General features: G+C 48.3%; 1 long non-coding RNA gene across 4 annotated transcripts in view; it reads left to right on the top strand.

Annotated features, from left to right (window-relative positions):
- The window catches only part of LOC144312392 (uncharacterized), a 40,160-nt gene that overhangs the window by 3,075 nt on the left and 22,042 nt on the right, over positions 1-15,043 (top strand). For 3 of the 4 annotated variants that reach the window (XR_013377849.1, XR_013377848.1, XR_013377846.1), the window contains exon 3: positions 2,676-2,809. This is a non-coding gene — a long non-coding RNA (uncharacterized LOC144312392). Of the gene's footprint in view, positions 1-774; positions 1,988-2,675; positions 2,810-15,043 lie in introns of all 4 variants that reach the window. The other variant, XR_013377847.1, reaches the window with a different exon arrangement.

Consider the following 15,043-nt stretch of genomic DNA (forward strand, 5'->3'; position numbering starts at 1 on the left):
CACTAGGCACCGAGGAACCCTCAGGCTCAGGACCAGAGTGGGTGCCCCTTGGAGCCTCTAGGTCCACACCTGGGAGGGGGAGTGTGTGACCCCTGACCACTAAGTCGCCGAACCAGGCCGCTGGAAACAGCCACCCAGGAAAAACAGGTCTAGAAGAGGCCCCTGAATTTCTTTCCTCTTTTTATTTTTTGAAGTTTTTATTTATTTATTCATGAGACAGACAGAGAGAGAGAGAGAGAGAGAGAGAGAGAGGCAGAGATAGGCAGAGGGAGAAGCAGGCTCCATGCAGGGAGCCTGACGTGGGACTCGATCCCAGGACCCCAGGATCACGCCCTGGGCTGAAGGCAGACGCTCAACCGCTGAGCCCCCTAGGCCCCTGAATTTCTATTCCGGGACCCCAACTTCTGCTTCTCCCTCCCGCTAACACCATGCAGGCTGGGCTTCCCCCCCAGCGGCCCCCAGGACTGTGCGGGGTGGGGGCAGAGGAGAAGGGTCACGCAGTCAGGTCAGGCCTAGGGGATTAGAGCCTGGAAGTGGTGACAGTCAGCCCGGGTAGCTGACGGGAGGCGGGAGGAGGCAGTGGGGACTGTGGCCCCCCAAAGCTCACGGCCCTGCGGAAGGCACGGCAGCCGCTGGGCTGTACCTGTGCTGCCAGATGGGAAGATGGGTGCGGTGTGGCCAGAGCCTCTGATGGTTCAAGAAAGGTTGAAATCTGGCCCGTAATGTGAAACCTCACGATTTTAAACATTTGGGTTAGACTTTTTTCTCTCTCAGGACCGCGTCAGCCAGACTGAATACGTCTTGGATCTCTGTGCGATCTGGCCCCAGGGACAGCTGTTTCCTCTGACTGGGAGCCTGGAGCAGGGAGGTTAAGGCACAGAAGTGGCGTCGGTTGGGGCCCGCTGACGCGTCGCCCTGCCCCCCTAGGGATCCTCTTCCTGCCTTTGGGCCCTCCGTCCCCTCCCTCCCGCGGTGGGCCCGGCCCCCCAGATGCCGCTGCCTGAGGCACCTTTGACCCCAAATCCAGGTCCTGCCTTCTGTAGGCCTCTCCGTGCGGAAACTCGCGGCCTGCAGTCGGGCGCATCTGGGGGAGGTTCGCCAAGCCCCCCGGAGGGAGGATGGCACCTGCTGACCTACGCCTTCGGGGTGGGGGGCACTGGCCTGGCTCCACAGGCTCTGGGGGGTGTTTCAGGCCACCCGATGGACACAGTAGACTGTGAGTTCGGGGCTCCGGGCTCCTCGGATGAGCCGGGGAGGCCGGAGAGCCGCCGCCTGCCTCCTCTGTGCTGAGAGGCTACAGAGCTGCCATTGCCCTGATGACCCAGGTGTGGCTCTCATGGGGTCACCTGTTCTGACTGGGGGTGGCGGGCAGCCGCTGTCATGGTGACCCCTGGGCGCCGTGGCTTCTGTGGGACACCTGGGCTGATCCTCAGGAGCCTTCGAATGGTGAGACCTGCACGCGGCCTTCTGTGAAGCCCCTGGGCGCTCTTACCTCTCCGCAGCGGGACGCTGGCCTTCACAGGGGGATCTTCCCTGAAAGAGGACAAACGCGCACACCTCCCAGATGCCCTTGCAAGCAGGGGACCTCACTTCCCACTCGGCCGTGCTGCATGGGGGCGGGGGCAGGGCGAGCAGGCTGCGGGAAGGAGACTGGTGGCCTGGCCAGCAGGTGCTCCCTGGGCGGCTGGGGGGAGGCCCTGCCCAGAGATGGGCCAAGGTGGTGGCTGTGGTTTCACGACCGCAGCCCCACCCGGTTCTCTGGCCCTGGGGGTGTGTGGCTGGCAAGGGCCCACAACTGGGCATCTGCAACAAAGTGGATTCTGTTGTTTGCAACAAAGTGAAACCCGCTGGCGTCACAGAGCAGCTTAGCAGGTCGCGGTGGAGAGTCCTGGTGATGGTCCGCCCGAGCGTGTCTGCCTCCCTCAGCCTTGCCACCGGGAGCCCGACGTTGCTCAGGCGATGTGCCCAACTTTCGAGATGAGCTGTGGTTAGTCTCAGACTGTCAAGACCAGCACAGTCCTTTTTTGAAGACACCCACTTTCTCACCATGGCCTGCGGCACATTTCTGGCCCAGATGAAGGGATGCCCCTCAGGACTTTTCCCTCCCTTTTCTTGTTTAGCTGCTTCTTACTTTGAACAACAGGGTTGTGTAAAGATGAAATGCTTGGAACCACCGCAGCCCTTTTGTGGTCATGAGGCAAAAATGTTAAGGATTAGAAAACAAAGAGTAAAGAGGGCAAGGGGAAAGATGGGATGTTGGCCCTTGAAGACGTTATCTGGCTGCTGTTTCCTTCGAGACTCCTTGTTACAAGAGAAAATGGAACCCTTTGTATTTAAGCCATGATCAGTTGTATCTTCTTTTATTTAAAACTCAAAAGCAGGGGATCCCCAGGTGGCTCAGCAGTTCAGCGCCTGCCCTTGGCCCAGGGCATCATCCTAGAGTCCCGGGATCAAGTCCCACGTTGGGCTTCTGGCATGGAGCCTACTTCTCCCTCTGCCTGTGTCTCTGCCTCTCTCTCTATGTCTATCATGAATAAATAAATAACATCTTTTTTAAAAAAATAATAAAGTTCAAAAGCATTCCTGACACAGGTGTCCAAATAGCATGGGCTGTACTCCCAGGAGGGCTTTAGAGTTGGTACTGAGATGACCCTGTTGGCTTTTTTATTTTTCAGCCTGGAGCGTCTGACTCCCTGCTGTACTCAAAATTACGCCCTCCAAAAGTGAGGCCTGATTTTCCTCAGGGGTGAGCTTTCTTGCAGGAGGTGCCCCGTCCCATGTGGCAGGCCCAGCCCCTCCCCTCCCAATGGTGAGTACAAATACCAGCCTTGCCCCCTCCAAGCCCCCCCCAGACCTGTGGCATCTCCTCGAGACCTCCCAGTCCCTGGTGAAGTGGGCACGATCACCCACACCCCACAGGTGACTCTTAGGGGAAGTGACTCATCCAAGGTCTCACCGCCTACAACCTGGGGGGCTGCCCACTTCAGGGGGAGTCTCTATGTTGGCCTCAGGGGCAGGGGCACAGTAGCCTCTGGGACAGTGGATGATGATCAGACAGGCTGGGGGGGTTTGTGCAATGACCTGGGGCTGGGGTTGGGGCTGGGAAGGCCCATGTCTTCCGGGCATAATAGTCAGGTTTCTGCCGCGGGAGTGCTGTGTAACCGTCCCAAGTGTCAGCGGCTTCCAAGAAAACCATCCGCTTTTCTCTCCTGGGTCAGCAGGTCGGCTGCCGTGCTTCTGCTTCAGGTTGTGGGTTGCGAGGCCATCGGCTGCCTGGGGGTGCTGTCGTCAGGTGGACGGCACAGGTGCAAGAGGCCGACCCCACAGGCGGTTTTAGAGCCTCCGGCTGGGTCAGGTCTGCCGATGTCCTAGTGTCCACAGCAAAGCGCTCGGCCAGGCCAGAGCCCGGGGCAGGTGCGGGCCATCTACACCTGCGTGGAGCGGCTCGGTGAGCTCACGTGGCCAAGGGCGTGGGCAGACCCAAGATCAGGATCAGCAGTCCCGGCTGCACACAGGCCCCAGGGGCCCCAGGGTGTCCCCAGGGTCTGTGGGCCAAGGTCGCTGCCTCAGGCCGAGGCTGGATCCCCCACTCTGTTTCTTTGAGGAAGAACATGAGGCTCTGGGGGGGGTGGTCAGAGTGTTTCTTGAGGCAGTAGGCCACCCTCTGCCTCTGAACCCGGGAAGGACAGACTCCCAGGCCCCGCCTCTCCGTGCTGCCCTGTGCTCGGCAGAAGCCCGTCCTCCGACCCCGGGAGATGCCGCCTGGGGCCCGAGGGTACCTCTCCGTGCTCCTTCACCTCTGGCCCCTGTAGGGGCCCCGGCACATAGTTTGTCCGCCTTTATCAGTGTTTCATTTGTTTGGATGGAGCCAACACTAACCAGTCAGGAAACTTAACAAAGAATTCAGATCTGATTTCCATTTCTTTCGAAGAGGAGGAGGATGTGACAACAGCAGGTGCATTTTGGGGTTGCGGCGGGCTCCTGCGCTCCTGCCCCCGAGGGTTGCGTGCCCTGGCCCTGGTCCCCACCGCTCCCTGCTGCCTCAGACCCAACGCATTTCGCTCGCATTTCGTGCTGGGTCCCGTCCTGCTGGCCCGGGAGCAGGAACCCCTGATTGAATGCCCTCCCCAGAGGCCCAGCGAGAAGGCCCATCTGCGCAGGCTGCGGAGCCAGTAAGCGTGGCTTTAGTTCTCTGTCTCTCTTCCTACGGACTTCATCTGCATCCTGGCCAGCAGTCCCTCTTCCGAGGGCCACACCAGGGCCCAGTCTCTGCCACCCGCTTCTGTTGGCTCAGATGGGGATCCTCTCCCTTGAGGCAAAGCTTTCCCCGTCATGGCTGATGCTCAGAACACTGTTAGCTTCACTGCCCTGAGAGCACAGTCACCTTGGGGGGGAAAAATCAAACGGAGATGAAGTTTTGGGAGATGTTTAGGGAGCCCAGGTCCCTGAGCTACTTAGGGAATCCCCCTAGATGTGTAAAAGGAATACTGACTGCTGATTCTTACACAGCACTTAACTGCGTGCCAGCTACTTCTCACAACTTCATGTTTGCTTAGTTCGCAGATGAACCCTGTGGGGGGTGAGGTATAATTTTTATCTCCATCTTACAGATGAGAAAACTGAAGCACAGAGATGTTGGGCAAGCAACGTGTGTGTGTGTGTGTGTGTGTGTGTGTGTGTGTGTGTGTGTCAGGGGCCACCCGACGCTGCAAGGGGGGGCTAACTGATGCGGTTCAGGGCCAGGCTGCAGCTGGACTTTGGCCCTTCCCAGGGGTCCCCCCACCCCCCTTCTCAGAGCCTCTCCCAGGAAACCGGGATCCCTGATTCTGGCTCAGCTTCTGGGGAGCCAACCTAAGACACCCTGCATTTCCTGGTCCAAGCCCTCCCTGCTGAGGACCCCTCCCCCTCCAGTGCTGAGAGGGGCTCAGAGCCAGGAATTCTGGGTGCTGACCCTGGCTCTGCTGTGCCACGATGATGAGGAAATCACTCCTCCAGCCCGAGCCTCAGTTTCCTCATCTGTATGTTTGTTCTCTCTGGTCCCTTCCAGCCTGAGGTCTGCGATATAAGCCAAGATGCCGAGAAGCCATCCCCTGCCCCTACCTCTCCCCACATGTGCGTGGAGCCCTACCATTGGGGCATCGCCTTTTCTCTGGATTTTAAAAAATATTTTATTTAAATTCCATTTGCCAACATAGAGTATAACATCCAGTGATCATCCCATCAAGTGCCCCCAGCAGTGCCCGTCACCCAGTCACCCCAACCCCCCACCCTCCTCCTCTTCCGCAACCCTTTGTTTCCCAGAGTTAGGAGTCTCTCATGGTTTGTCTTCTTATCTAATTTTTCTCCACTCAGTTTCCCTCGTTTCCCTTATTCTCTGAACTTTTAAGATGCAAAAGCATCTTGAGATGAGCAGGAGTTTCACATTAGGAGATCATGCTGCAGGTCAGAGGTTCTCAAGGTGGGCTCCTTAGGTCATCTGCAATAGAGTCCAGTGCCTGAAGGGGTGTTTGTTATTCGTAGCCTCTCCTCCCCCCCCACCCTGCCTTTTATTTTATTTTATATATATATATTTTTTCAGCCCTGCCTTTTAAATGTGGTACATGATGTCTGGAGCTGCAGCAGCTGTCTTTGAACCATGGGGAAACAGTATGAGATGTAAACAGCAAGGTAGTAGGGATGGGGAACAGAAATATAGAAACTCCTTTTCAATGGCATTCTGAATTATTGCACAAATCCTGAAAACACCTACCTCTAGAATCTCAGTGTGTGAAAGAATTAAGTATCTTTATTGCTCAAGGAAATCTTGGTTGACTTTTGTGTTATTTGCAGCCCGAAGCATTCCAAGCAAATCAACCGTAAATCATAACAATCTTTTAAATTAGGGATTGTTATTAGCTCAGCGAGGTCAAGGGACATAATGAAGGTCACATGGCTGGCAAGTGGCAGCATTCTTTTTTTTTCTTTTTTAATTTTTTTTTTATTTATTTATGATAGTCACAGAGAGAGAAAGAGAGAGAGGCAGAGACATAGGCAGAGGGAGAAGCAGGCTCCATGCACCAGAAGCCCGATGTGGGATTCGATCCCGGGTCTCCAGGATCACGCCCTGGGCCAAAGGCAGGCGCCAAACCGCTGCGCCACCCAGGGATCCCAAGTGGCAGCATTCTTTTGGGCTGGAACTTTCAGGTTTGGAGGAATTTTGACTATTGATAAGGGTTTAGTTCCTGTCTCCTCTGCCATATGTGTCCTATCCTAGTGTGATTGCTGGGAATAATCCCCCTCCCTTGTCATTCCAGTTTTTGGTCATTCCCTCCCCCATCCATCCCACCCTGGGTCTAGCTTAGAGACCTGGGAAAGGTCCCTTGTGGGGTGGAGAGAAGGAGGCAGCAGGTAGCTGCTGGTCATTCCTTCGTGGAGTTTCCCTAATGACCGTGGCCAGATTCTGGTACCAACTAAAGAGAAGGTCGAACCCATTTTGGAGATAATCTGGCTTCTAAATAGTCCTAGACCCTTGTGGGGGGTTACAGCAACAGAGAGAAGGAGCCTAGAGACACAAAGATAGGTGGAGAGGGCGAGGGAGAGTAGGGGGAGGGTAGGAGGAAGGGAGAAGACAAGGATCTAGGTTTTAGAGACAAAGGTTCAGACAAACATGACAGCGAATCTCAGCCCAGGCACAGACTTGTGTGTTCCTTGCTCCTCCAGCATTTTCTTCACCCTAGGACAGAGTAGACCAGAACACCTCCCCTGTAAGGAGGCTGGCAGGGACAGAGGGTGCAGTACCGAACTGCAGCAGAGGCTTAGCAAATGGGTATGCCGGTCTGATGGTCTTGGTTGCTGCTCTGAAGGTGGAGGCAGGACTGGAGAGGAGGGTGACAGGAGCTTGGACAGACCTTTGGTCAGCCTCTGCTGGAGATCAGAGGCCTGGTGGAGAAAAGGGAGTGCACTGTGCTTGGACCCATCTGCCCCAAGGCTGCCAGGGGAGAGAAGTGCCCGAGGGGGCTCAACACATCCAGCGCCAGCTGTTTGAGACTTCCCAGCCCAGATGCCAGACATGTGGGTAAGAAGCCTTTGAGATGACCACAACCCTGGCCACCAACACATGACAGACCCACAGTGGGAACTGCCGGGAGTCCAGGCAACCTCCAGATTCATAAGCAGAAAAACTGATCACGTATGAGTTTCCTAGGGCTACCTAGATGACAAATGACCACAAGCTAGGTAACAAACCAGAAACGTATTCATATTTGATTAGGGGCCCACCTGCCCTCAGCACAAGCTCACCCTAACTAATTGCATGAGCAGTGATTCTCTTTTTCAAGTAAGAGAAAGTACTTTGCGTTTTAAAGTACTGAGGGTTAGGACTTCAACATATCTTTGTTGGGGACATAATTCAACACACAACACATGGCTGTTTTAAGCTACTGTTTGGAGTGCCGTAATACAGCTGTAGTTACTCCACACACCAGAACTAAGGGATGGCTGGGGAAGCAACAGACACATCAGTAGAAATGTAAGGAGAGGGGCACCTGGGTGGCTCAGTCGGTCAAACGTCTGCCTTCAGCTCAGGTCATGATTCCGGGGTCCTGGGATGGAGCCCCACATTGGGGTTCAGCAGGGAGTCTGCTTCTCCCTCTGCCTCTGTCCCTACTCGTGCTCTCTCTGTCAAATAAATTAGAAAAAAAAAAAAAAGAAATGGAAGGAAATGGAAGAATTTACCAGACCGTCCTTCCAAGATGTATGTGGTTGGAGTAATTGATTTTCTAAGTAGGTTGGAGTTGGGGTAGAGCTAGATCCTCTCCCCAAAAAATGCATGTTCCCATAACGTGTGTCTGTAATAATAGGCAGCTTGCCTAGTGCCTTCTAATGGAGGAAAAGAGCTTGAGTTTTGCTTTGTAAGGTATTACTAGTCCCTTAAATAAATGTTGAGTATTTACCTAAAAAGAATCAACTTGATTATTAGAGTATTTCTGGCTCCTGTGTATCTCAGCATGGTCCTCTTGCCTAATGCCTCCCCCATCAGAGCATGTTGATTAACAGTGGGTGCAGATGTCTGATTAGGTGTTTGGCTTCTCTATAGACCATAAGCAACTCTGAGGGCCAGGACAGTCTCTGTCTTGTTCTGCCCTGAATCCCCAGCACAGTTCTTGGCACACAGTAGGTGCTTATTTTCTGAAAACATGGTGTTGGAAAAGGAACGAAAGGATTTAAAATCTATACGAGGATTAAAGGCTTTTGCAGATATGTCAGCTATGAAACATCTAATGATGCTGGGAAATATGTTTTTGAAATTCTCTTCAGTTAATAAAAGAGCCTATAAGGAAATAAAGGAGTTTTGAGAGGCCAGGAACAAATTGGAAATGTGAGACCAGGGGAAAAAGTGGTTGCTGTGGCTGCTGTGCCCCCTATGACCTACCTCACTGGCCAGCTCACAGCTTCCACACTCTGGGCTTCTGTGGCATAAGAAAGAAGCAAGGGATTCTAAAAACGACCAGATAGGTTTGAAAAGCAGAGGTTCTAGAAGTTCACATGTATCACATTTGAAATGAAAAACTCAATGGATCAGTTAAAGAGAATAGACACAGCTGGAGAGGGAATTAGCACACTGGAGGACAGATCTGAAAACACTATGCATCATTATTCAGCACAGAAAGAAAAATGGAAAATATGGAAAAGAGGTTAAGAGATATGGAAGACAGAATGAAAAGCTCTAAGATATGTCTGGTCAGCTTTTTTGGAAAGCAATTCTAGAAATCATGGGAGTGAAGCAATGTTCAAAGAGGTAGTAGCTGAGAATTTTCCATGATAATTAAAAAACCATGAGGGATCCCTGGGTGGCGCAGCGGTTTGGCGCCTGCCTTTGGCCCAGGGCGCGATCCTGGAGACCTGGGATCGAATCCCACGTCGGGCTCCCGGTGCATGGAGCCTGCTTCTCCCTCTGCCTGTGTCTCTGCCTCTCCCTCTCTCTCTGTGACTATCAAAAAAAAAAAAAAAAAAAAACAAAACCATGAATCCTTGGGAAGTGAGGTGGCATGAAAATCCCTTGAGCCACGTGGTGCACTGCGGCGGGGAGAGGCATCTATAAACCACCGACAAAGATTCTGCCGACCTGAGCCTGCTGCCATGTGGAGACCCTGCGTGAAGCCACTGTCACCTTGTCTGACCAGGAGGCAAAACCTTCCACAGAGGACCTGCGGGACAAGAACTCAGTCATTGGACAGGATAGCAGTGAGATTTACTTCCAGGTGAAATGACAACACAACCCCAGAAACTTGAAGAATTGTACTGTCAAAGACAGGGAGTTCTAGAGAATTCATGCAGGTTTCTCTTTGAAGGTCAGAGAATTGCTGACAATCATGCTGTCAAAGAACTGGGAATGGAGAGAAAATATGATTGAAGCTTATCAGGAACAAATGGGATCTTTCAACGATTTAGATATTCCTTTTCCTACCCTTTACTCTCAATTCTTTTTTATTTCTAAAAACAGTTCTTTTGTAATGTGGTATTCAATATGGAATTGAAAACTGGTGCCCCATGTCTTTAAACATCTGGTGATTTGAATTCCTGTGCCCATTATTCATTATCATTTGTTTTCAGTTTGCTGATTTTTGGTGATCAAACCTCAGCCCCCTTCATATTGCCCTCTCCTTTTTATTTTTATTTTATTTTATTTCAAAATGTTTTATTTATTTATTCATGAGAGACACAGAGAAAAAGGCAGAGATATAGGCAGAGGGAGAAGCAGTTTCCCTGTGGGGAGCCCGATGTGGGACTCGATCCCGGGACCCTGGGATCATGACCTGAACCAAAGGCAGATGCTCAGACACTGAGCCACCCAGATGCCCCTCCCTCTCCTTTTAAAAAATTACATGTGTGCACAGAGAGGCCACGTTTTTCAGGATTGCATTTTCAGGCTTGTGATAAATAAGATTGACAATGCGAGTGTTCATAATGAGTCTCCCATCGGCCTTGAAGTTCTGGCACATGGTTGCTTCATTCCTGGACTATGACTTTCAGTGGGAGATGGAAGTTTTTCAGAGAACTGAATTGTGGAAAAATGACCTTTCCTTAATTTGAAGCTACTTTTTTTTTTTTTTAATTTATTCATGAAAGACACACACACAGAGAGAGGCAGAGACACAGGCAGAGGGAGAAGCAGACTCCATGCAGGGAGCCTGATGTGGGACTTGATCCCGGGACTCCAGGATCACGCCCTGGGCCAAAGGCAGGCGCTAAACCGCTGAGCCACCCAGGGATTCTCTGAAGCTACTTTTAAAATTTGAGGATCTGGACCAAAAGAAGAAAAATATCAGGCTGGAGTCAAAATGACACAGATGGTGAGAATAATGACTAACTCCAAAGATGGTTTCACTGAAGAGAAAGCATTTTAAGGTAAAAGAAAAGTCTTGTCAGAAGATCCAGAAAAGTTCTAATTTTCATTAGCATTTAATGAAGTTATTAGCATTTAATGAAGTTATTCATGCAGAAGTGTATTCAACAGAACACTGCTCTCTTATTTGTACTTTTGGGGATATGGGTTTTTAAATGGTCATGTCTGTACCAGCTTCATTGAAATAAGAAAATATTTGTAAAAACATTAAAACAAACAAACAAACAAACATGAGTCCTCAAATACAAGAATTCTGATAAATCCCAAATAGGATAAATAAAAATAAATCCATACACAGATACATCATAGTTGAATTGAGGAATGCCAAAGACAAGAGGAAGATCTTTAAAGTACCATCAAGAAAAAATTTTGTTGTTCATAACTTCCATGATTAGAAGAAATTAAACTAATGGCTGATTAGTCACAATAGTATCAATAGTAACAATGAAAGATAGAAGAGGAGTGGATTTTTTTTAATTTTTATTTTTTTTAAGAGGAGTGGATTTAAAGGGCTTTAAAAAAATCATACCAAGCAAAGATGATATACCTCAATTCCTGATAAGACTGAAATAATTTCTCTCTCTTTTTTAAAAAAGATTTTATTTATTTGACCGAGAGGGAGTGAGAGACGACAAGCAGGGGGAGCGGCAGAAGGAGAGGAAGAAGCAGGCTTCCCACTGAGCAGGGAGCCTGATATGGGGCTCAATCCCAGGACCTCAGGATCATGACCTGAACTGAAGGCAGATTTTTATCCAACTGAGCCACCCAGGCGGGTAACCAACCAAATTTCTTTTAAGAAATTAAGGGTGCCTGGGTGACTCAGTTAAGCATCTGACTCTTGATTTTGGCTCAGGTCATGAGATTGAGCCCCAAGTCAGGCTCCACACTGGACATGGAGCCTGCTTAAGTTTCTACCTCTCCTGCCCCTACCCCTGCCTGCATACTCTCCCTCTCAAAAAAAAAAAAAGGGAAAAAATAAGTATAGATCTTGGGTATATACTCAAGAGAATTGAAAATATATGTCCACACTAAAGCTTATACATGAATTTTTGTAGCAGTATTATTCATAATCGTGGAAAAGTGGAAATAATCCAAATGTCCACCGGCTTAGAAATGGATAAACAAATTTAGTATATCCATATAGTAAGAGTGTCATAAAAAGGAATGAAGTTCTGATGCAGGTGACAAGCAGGATGAACCGTGGAGACACTGGGCTAAGCAAAAGAAGCCAGCCACAAAGGGCCACAAATTCTATGATTTCACTGATATGAAACACGCAGAATAAGCAAATCCATAGAACAAGACAGATACGTGGCTGCCAGACATTGGGGTGAAGGAGGGGAAGGTGGTGACAGCTAATGGGTATGGGGTTTCTGTTTTGGGTGATGAAATGTTCTGGAATTAGATCACGGGATATTCATAAACTAAGTATACTAAAACCACTGAATTGTACACTTTCAAAGGGCAAGTGTTATGGTACATGAATCATCTCAGTAAAAATACGAAACACAGGAATAAGGGCAGAAATAAAGACGTTTCATCCATACTAAAACGGAGAGAATTTATAAACCACAGACCCCCCCCCCCCCATCAAAAGACAAACTTGAGAAGAAAAATGGTCTCAGGAAGTAGGTCTGATATACAAGAAGAGATTTGAATTGAGAAAATAATAAAAATGTGGGTAAATCTAAACAAACACACCGATTGTCCAAAAAACAATGTCTATTCTGTGGGGTTAAACAGGAGATGGAACTAAAAGCCTGGACCTTAAGTAAATGGGATTAAAGCTTTTAAGGTACTTTGCATTGTTCAGGAGAAGGGTAAGATACTGATTCACTTTAGACTATATTAAGTTAGGTAATCATTTCAAAATGCCAAGTCACCAATAAAGAAATAAGTAGTGGGGCAGTTGGCTGGCTCAGTTGGTGGAGAATAGCGACTCTTGATCTCTGGGTTGTAAGTTCAAGTCCCACACTAGGGGGAGAGATTACTTAAAAAAAAATCTTGAAAGTAGAATGCCTCTCTTCCACACTAGTAGCTAGGGGGAAAAAATGGAGTAAAAAACTTTAATTCAAAACAATGCAACAAAGAGGATGAAAAGAAGCCCTTAGGAAGCAGGACAAATCATAAAAACCCCAACAACCCAAGGTCGCCTGGGTGGCTCAAGTTGGTTAAGTGTCTGCCTTTGGCTCAGGTCGAGATCCTGGGGGTCCTGGGATTGAGCCCCACCATCAGGTTTCTCTGCGGCTCCCCCTGCTTGTGGTCTCTCGTTCTCTCTCTGTCAAATAAATAAATAAAATCTTAAAAAAAAAAAAAAAAACACAAACCCACAACCACAAGCACCAAATAAGATCATGGAAATAAAGCCAAATATACTTGTAATCTTCATAAATATAAATAGACTGAACTCTTCAGTTAAAATGCATGGACTGTGAGATTGGATTTTTTTTAAATCTATTTATTTTAATCTATGATGGTCACACAGAGAGAGAGGCAGAGACACAGGCAGAGGGAGAAGCAGGCTCCATGCACCAGGAGCCCGACGTGGGATATGATCCCGGGTCTCCAGGATCGCGCCCTGGGCCAAAGGCAGGCGCCAAACCGCTGCGCCACCCAGGGATCCCGAGATTGGATTTTAAAAAGAATAGCCAAATGCTGCTTACATGAGATACATCTAAAACACGAGGACAGATTTTTAAAAAATTATAAGTAGAATGGTGAAAGAAGATGAGAAAAATACTAACCAGAAGAAAATTGGTATAGTTATATTACTATCAGACAAAATAGATTTAAGGCAAAAAGGCTATAGAAGGTATGGTGATAATAAAAGGTCAGTATGGGGGTGCATGGGTAGTTCAGTCAGTGAGGTGTCCGACTCTTGGTTTTGGCTCAGCTTGTGATCTCAGGTCATGATCTGGGGGTGTGGGATGGAGCCCCACCCCAAGCTCTGAACTCAGCATGGAGTCGGCTTGGGTTTCTCTCTCCCTCTCCTTCTGCCCTTCCCCCTCAACTCTCTCTCTCTCTCAAATAATAAATAAATAAAATCTTTCGAGAAAAATAATATGTAAGATTAAAATTCACCAGGAGAAAATAGTAGTTCTAAATTCATAGATAACCTGATAATACAAATTCCTTGTCAGATACATGGTTTGCAAATATTTTCTCCTACTCCCTCGGTTGTCTTTTCACTTTATTGATGGTGTCCTTAGAAGCACAAATATTTCAATTTTGATGAAGTCCAGTTTAACTATTGTTTCTTTTATTATTCAAACTTTTGGGGTCATATCTAAAAATACTTTCCCAAATGCAAGATCATGGAGATTTACTCCTATGTTTTCTCCTAAGAGTTTTATAGTTTTAGCCCTTACATTTAAGTCTTTGATCCATCTTTTATTTTTTTAAAGATTTTATTTATTTATTCATGAGAAACACACAGAAAGAGAGAGAGAGAAAGGCAGAGACACAGGCAGAGGGAGAAGCAGGCTCCATGCAGGGAGCCCGACGTGGGACTCGATCCTGGGTCTCCAGGATCACGCCCTGGGCTGAAGCCGGCGCTAAACTGGTGGACCACCCAGGCTGCCTTGATCCATCTTTTAAAAATATAGGTTATTTAAATTCAATTTGCCTGGGACACCTGGGTGGTTCAGCAGTTGAGCATCTGCCTTTGGTTCAGGGCGTGATGCCGGGATCCTGAGATCAAGTCCCACATCAAGCTCCTCTGCCTATGTCTCTGCCTCTCTCTGTGTGTGTCTCTCATGAATAAATAAATAAAATCTTTTAAAAATTCAATTTGCCAACATATAACACCCAGTGCTCATCCCATCATGTGCCCTCCTTAATGCCTGTCACCGAGTTACCCCATCCTCCCAGCTGCCTCCCCTTCTGCAACCCTTTGTTTATCTCCCCGAGTCAGGAGTCTCTCATGGTTTGTCTCCCTCTCTAATTTTTCCCTACTCACTTTCCCTCCTTTTCCTTATAGTCAATTTCACTATTTCTTATCTTCCACATATGAGTGAAACCATAAGATGATTGTCTTTCTCCGATTGACTTATTTCACTCAGCATAACACCCTCCAGTTCCATCCATGTTGAAGTAAATGGTAGGTATTCATCCTTTCTGATGGCTGAAGGTCTTTGATCCATCTTGAGTTAATATTTGTATATGCCATGAGGTAAGGAGTCAACTTCATTCTTTTGCAAGTGGATATCCAGCCGTCCTGTTGAAGACTCTCCATTGAATGGTCTTGACACCCTTATTGACAGTCAGTGGAGGGGTGCTTGGGTGGCTCAGTCAGTTAAATGTCCAACTCTTGATCTCACTCAGGTCTTGAACTCAAAGTTGTGAGTTCAAGCCCTGCATTGGACTCCACACAGGGCATACAGGCTACATTAAGAATAAAAAGTTAGTTGACCACAGTATATGGGTGTTTATATGCTCTCAATCCTACTTTATCCATCTGTGTATCTATCTTTGCATCAATACTCTACCATCTTGATTACTGTTGCTTTGTGGCAAGTTTTGAAATCAGGAAGTATGAATCTTTCTACTCTTTCCTTTTTCAATATTGTTTTGGCTAGTTCTGGTCACTTGTAATTCCATATGAATTTTAGAATCAGTTCATCCACTTTTAAAAAAAATATATTTATTTAAGCTGGGGAG

Source organism: Canis aureus, chromosome 4 (assembly GCF_053574225.1).
Source record: "Canis aureus isolate CA01 chromosome 4, VMU_Caureus_v.1.0, whole genome shotgun sequence".
NCBI classification, from domain to species: Eukaryota; Metazoa; Chordata; class Mammalia; order Carnivora; family Canidae; genus Canis; species Canis aureus.